Source organism: Berghia stephanieae, chromosome 10 (assembly GCF_034508935.2).
Source record: "Berghia stephanieae isolate SIO BIC M18660-M18661 chromosome 10, UCSD_Bste_1.3, whole genome shotgun sequence".
Classification (NCBI taxonomy): Eukaryota; Metazoa; Mollusca; class Gastropoda; order Nudibranchia; family Aeolidiidae; genus Berghia; species Berghia stephanieae.
Window position 1 is genome coordinate 8,896,739 of NC_088369.1, and position 6,470 is coordinate 8,903,208.

The window sequence follows — 6,470 nt, forward strand, 5'->3', positions numbered from 1 at the left end:
TGTATGGCAATTCATGACGCCTGTTCGGCGATAAAATTACAAATTTTTTCCCAAAAGGGGGTTTAATGTAACTTAGTATTTTTCGACATTATTTTTTTTCTTCTTGATTTGTGTAGCCTAAACTGGCTCATAAAATTTGTTTTCTGTTCACGGTCAGGTACTCATTTAACACCCCGAGTACGGAAGTAATGAACCCATTCCAAGGACTCAACTTGCACCGTCATAGCGGGATTTGAAACCTAAACAATCCGGTCCAAAGGCGAGTATAATTCAACTAGATGACTTAGCCGCACAAAAATTTCAATGCTAGTGCAAAGCTCTATTTCAGGCACCTATCCAGTCACAATCAGGTTCAATTACTGCTTTACTCATGCAATATCGAGATTCGCGGAACAATTCTGTCATTTTGGAAATAGCCCTAATATTTCCACTGACCCCGACTAAAAATTAAACAGAGTGAGACAATTATTTCGATTTTTGTTCTGGGTGAAGGGACAAAATCCAAATTAAAGGGTTTGACTTCAAAGTGTTGCACAGTTATCGTTTCTAGGTGACTGTGTGGTTGCCCTCTTGTTTTATATGGATCGGGTAGCCATCGTTAACCCCATAGCCTGACACGACCAAAAAAATGACGTCAAAAGACAAGTCTTTGGCCAAAAAAGAAAACAAATCTTGAGTTGTATTCAATAGTTCCAACCAGTGGATAAATTGTTTCCATGAGCTCTACAAAACGACAACTCCCCTAAGCGGTGCACAAGCCTACAAAATGACGTCAAACTATAAGTTTTTACAGGGTTTCCAGTGTCGGGTTATAATTTAAAACGATGGCTACGGTTTATTCCGGTTTCTAGTGATGCCTGCGTTTAGGTAAAATGCTCAAAACTCCGTCAGCCAATTTAAACATACGACACTCAAAAACTGTGTGTAACCTTTAACGTCTGTAGTCAGATTGGTATGATAGTTAGAAGATGACGTCACTCAGGTCTTTGTTTTTGTTTTTTGCCATCCGCGTTTATGAGAAATGCTCACTGAACTGTATTAACCTGACTATAAACGTTCATGGATTACACACAGTTTTGTGTGTTGGTTCTTATACTTCCCATGGAATGTTATGAGCTTCTTAGCCAAGCGCTACTATCTATATTTTTATGAGAAGTTCTCACTAGAAGGCTGTCTTTAAACAAAAAACAATAAAACGAGTGACTTCAACTTCGTTTCATCTATAGCGTGAAACGGAGAATGCAATTGTTTGTTTACCCTTTGGATAGGACGTATTCTTCGTGAATTGCTTTTCATCAGATTAACAGGTGTCCTCCAGACCCTTTAAAGACCATGGAGCAGGAGTTATCCCGGTTTCTATAGCGTGGGACGGACAATAGCAATTGCTAACTTCCATTTGGATAGAACGCCAGTCTATCGCAAATTACTTTCCGCCCGTTCCCCAATCACTTCTGGTTAGACAAGGGCTCAGAAAAAATATCTCGACATCATAGGAGATTGATTTTGGTCCCTTTGCGTGTGGGGGCAAATGCTCTACCAACTGAGCTTTGGGACCCCTTAGTGCCCATACCCATAATTTTTTGGTCCACATAAATACCACAACACACTCACACATAGAGAGAGAGAAGAGAGAGAGAAAAGGAGAGAGAGAGAGAGAGAGTTTAAAAAATAAGAGAGTGAGAGACAGATATATATATATATATATATATATAGAGAGAGAGGAGAGAGAGAGAGAGAGAGAAAGAGAGGAGGAGAGGAGAGAGAGGAGAGAGAGAGAGGGAGAGAGAAAAGAGAGGAGAGAGAGAGATGAGAGAGAGAGAGAGGAGAGAGGAGAGAGAGAGAGAGAGAATTGAACCAGCGTATAATTATTTTAAAGATCTGAAAATGTGTGTATAAAAATGAGCCAAACGAAGCAAGAAAGGAATAAACATAGCTTAGAAAAAATACACCCCAAAGAATCAGTCTATCTTCCACGACTTACATTTTCCACCAAGCTACATACTTACACCGGTGCCTGTCCCAAGTTTCTTAAATTTAACATTATTTTGCACATTCAATCACATCCCCACCTTATGTGCGACCCCGTGCTGGTTTTTGAACGCATTTCATTTTTTAAAAAAAAATTTTATTTCTTATTCAAAAATAGGCTATCTAGACCTAGTGCTGATAAGAAATAAAAACTGAAAAATACAAATGTGGATAAGTATAAGCTTATTTAAAAAATAAATAATAATAACCGTGATGCGCATTATTTCAGTGAAGGTGTGATCATGTAGGCCTTTATTTCTAGTTATTAAATGGCAAGATGCCTCGAGACGAGATATATTTTCTACAAAATACAAAGAGTGAGCGTACAGAAGGTCAAGTAGGTATAACATTTTGAAATGAGACAATCCAAAGGACTCTTCTTCAATAATTGTTTAGTTGGTCTATACATTAAAAACGTCTGCTTTTAAAATAATACGCTGAAATTTACTTGACACAGGCGTTAGCTGTGAAAATTGCGGGCCCTGAAGCTGTATGTAAATGTAATATCAATTACCAAAAATTTTGGAGGGACTAGGTACCCCACTGGAATTAATAAAGATTTCAACCTTGGGTATGAAACTTTCCAAATAATTTCCTGGGGGGGAAAGAATGAAATGTTTATCGGTTTTTAAAACAAAACGTTACAAAAAACTGCATTGTTCAGTTCGGGGTCTATAATCACCACTAATACTACAATAAATTAACAAACATGTCGCACGAAGATGAAAAGAGACATCGGTGTCGATGGATGAAACTGACAGCGCGTCTGGACTCGAACTCGGCACATCCGTTTGGAGGAAGGAAACTGGTCATTCCTCTAAATCTTCCACGAGAAGTTCAGACGAAAACCGCAATCACTCTTCCAACGATGTCCAAGCGTTTAGCGTTGATATGGCAACGGCAATATCCCCTGGAAAGCGACGATACAGCTGAAATACAGGATGGATACTCGCAGACGTTACTCCGATTTTTCCAAGGATTTTCAGTGAGTGGAAATCAGAGTGAAATGACACTAAATCAATCAAAGCCCCAAAGAAAACAATCCTCAAATGATCAGAATTCAGTTCTGAGAGAAAACAATGAAGAAAAAACACGGCAACTGTGAAAAATTAAAGACGTCCTACTACCGACCCCCCAAATCAAATGAGGACAAAAATCCCCAAGCGCGGAGCGAACAAAAATGTATCTTGATCCAGGAATACAACTAAAAAGAACAAAATCTTACAAATGGGAATGGGATTAAAATTAATTATCCGAACCCACGAAAATTGGAGGAAATCCCGAAAACAAGTAGCAATGAATTTGTTTAAAAAACAAGTCCCCATTGCGAGTTGGGAATTTCCCAGGGCGAAGTGTCAAGCCTAAAATGGAATAAGGAATAAATCAATTGAAAGCTAAATGTTTCCGGAAGGTTTGGGAGGAATGAAACCCCCAATTCTTTTTCAGTAAGCGTCGCCGTTGCGGTACGTTGATGTCATTACAATAAAGGGTGTCGGATGAAAAGGGCAATTTTTTTGGGCCCAAAGGTGGTAAGACGCCAAAAAATGTATGAAATTTATGGAGGGGTAAACAGACCAAAAATATTTAAAAAAACGTAAACCCGAAAAAAAAGATAAAATAAAAAAAGAAGGAAGAAATTTGATAAATTTTTACGCAAACCCCCGTTATTAAAGGGAATGAATTTCTGAACATCGCAATGGGCTAGCAAATTGTTTTTATTGATGCGGGGAGGGGCTCAAATATGGGGATAGGTTTAAAAAGATTCGAAACCCCTCAGCAGAAATGTTTACAATGAATTTTTTGTGTTATGAAAAGAGAGTGAGTTAGTTCGGGACACAGCGGTCCAGTAAGTTTGTCAATTGTTTTTATGGGGATGCAAAAAAACTGGCGTCAGAACTTGAATATTAGATGATAACGAGAGCAGTTAGGATTGATCGGTTGATAAAAACTGAAAGATCTAAAAAGTGTGGGGGATGGTTATTAAAACCCCGGCAAAAAAGTGATGATGGTGTGAAAAAGTGACGATGAGATTGGGGAAAAGGTGTTTCCCCGACGTCCGTCGGAGCAAGGGATTTTTTGGTTGTGAAAGCGACGAAATCAAAAGTTAACGTAAGTAATGAAGTAAAACAATTGGTTAACAAAAAATCACCTATACGTGAGACCCAATGTTGACCCTTTGTCAAATAATATTTCAGTAAAGTAGCAAACAGTGAAACGGAAAGTCAAAGCCAAACCAAAGGCAATGCCAAAGAAGCTTTGTTTACTTGAAGGAATACGCTGGGGGCAAGGGCTAAAAGAAAAAACAGTATCAGTTCCCCTTGGGTGAAAGGATGTTTGGTAACCAAAAAAGACTGAAAAGAATAGGAAACTATTTCGTTACGATGAGCGGTTTACATGAATAAACCCGCGTATGTTGTAAAAGGAATGAATTTTTCAAACCACAACACCCACCCAAAAAAATCCAAACAAAAGGGCGAAAAATTTTAGGCTTCTAAAGGGCAAACAAGGGAAAACAAATTCATCCTCAGAAAAAAAAAATTTTCGAGCCCAAAAAATACCGCCAGAGCCAGTTTACATAAATCGTAAAACAGTTGGAAAAGACATTTAAATGCACCTGAATACAAAAACCAGTCTTTGTGGATACTCAGACCCAAAATTAAGGACTAAAAAAAAACTTTCTAGAAAAAAGATTCCCCGATTTCTCAATGGACCCACGTCTCCCCTTGGGGTCGGTTTTTGAAATACCCCTGAGGAAATGAAAAAACTTTCCCAAAATTCTTACAGTGCTCGAAATTTTTTAACATTTTCAAAAATTTTACCCCAAACACAACGAGTAGATCAACCTAACCACCACCACCTCCACCCCCACCATCGTCATCTAAACACCCCACCCCCACCCACCAAAAAAACAACAACAACCAACAACGCAAAAAACAATATAAAGATTACACATGCATCAAATACGAGTGTAAACCCAGATAGATATTGTTCCAGATTTGATTCGGAGACTTTTGCTACAAAAAACCAAAAAATCTTACGGATAACAAATCCCCCCCCTTGGGTTTCGGCATGCTTCCAACAAAATCTAACTCAGTCATCGGGAAAACCCCAAAAATCTCAACCATTTAAAACACAAAAACCCCGTATTCACAAACCCCCTTTATTGAACCAGTTACAACGCCCTCCGACTTCGCCCCGACTTAAAAAATTTTCCAGGGACCGATGGTTTTTTGATCAGCTTGAAAACTTTCAAGTTTTTCCAATATATTTTTATCCGGGGAAACGAGTTGAGTGTTCTTCTTTTCCCCCAATTTTGACAAAAAGACGCGACGGAGCAGAGACGGATGGGTTTTTTATGAAATGATTACCCCATCAAGAAAATTTTTTTGGACAAAAGGGGGACGGACGTCATTGCCCAATTTGGACCCCAACGCGTCCAATTCAACATCAACCCCAAGAGGGTTTTCCCTCTTTCTGCCAATTACAGTCAGTTTGGGGGAGAATAAATGGCTGTGTGCTCATGGTCAGGGTAATTTAAATAAAGCAGGGTTTTAAGAAAATCAATTTTTGCTCCAATCGATGAAGATTGATTTTTCCGTTTTTAAAATGATTTTTCCCCCAATTAAAAATTTTAACGAAAAGCCTTACGTGGGTTGTGTTAAAGGGCAAGAGTTCGAGCCCCCTTCGCCGCATAGTATTTTCAGCCACTTTTTTCTTTTTATTTCAACAACACGTTCATACTTCCTACTTTTTTTGAATTTTATTCACCCCCTATTGGAGCAATCAATGTTCATCACCAGTTTTTTTTGTCGAGAATTTAGGGTATTAAGCTTAAATTATGGCTAATAAACTCGCGGCGTTTTGTGTGTTTAAACCCCTGACCCCAAGAAGTCAGGAGGATAGCAAGTAGACCCCTGCTTGGTACATTTTTTTTTGAGTAGTAGATGGCTTAGATGTAAAACTACCCCCTCGCGGCCAGGCGGAGTTGCCGGAACATTTTAAAATCTGGTTTCGACCCGACTCACCACGAAGTTTTTATTTTTATCGTCTGCTGGCCCTTTTCTATCACTTTATTTTTGTTATTGCACTCAAAAGATTGAAAGATTTCTGTCAGTGAAAGGACAAACCCGAAACCCTTTAAATTTTTGATTTAAAACTTTTGACAAAGTGTTTGGGATTCAGTCATTTTAATCTATGTTTATGAGGCAAATAGTTTCCGACAAAATTTATAATAATAAAAATGCTGAAAACTTTTAAAGCGTATAAAACGGGCACAGATCAAGCGTTAATTAAAATTACTTTGGCTGACCATACTCATTCAAACACAAGCACACACAACACAACAAACAAAAAAACACACATATTTACGTGTACTTACTGAGCGTGTGTTTTGGAAAATAAAATTTATATACGGAATCCGCATTATTGCATCTCGGCGCACT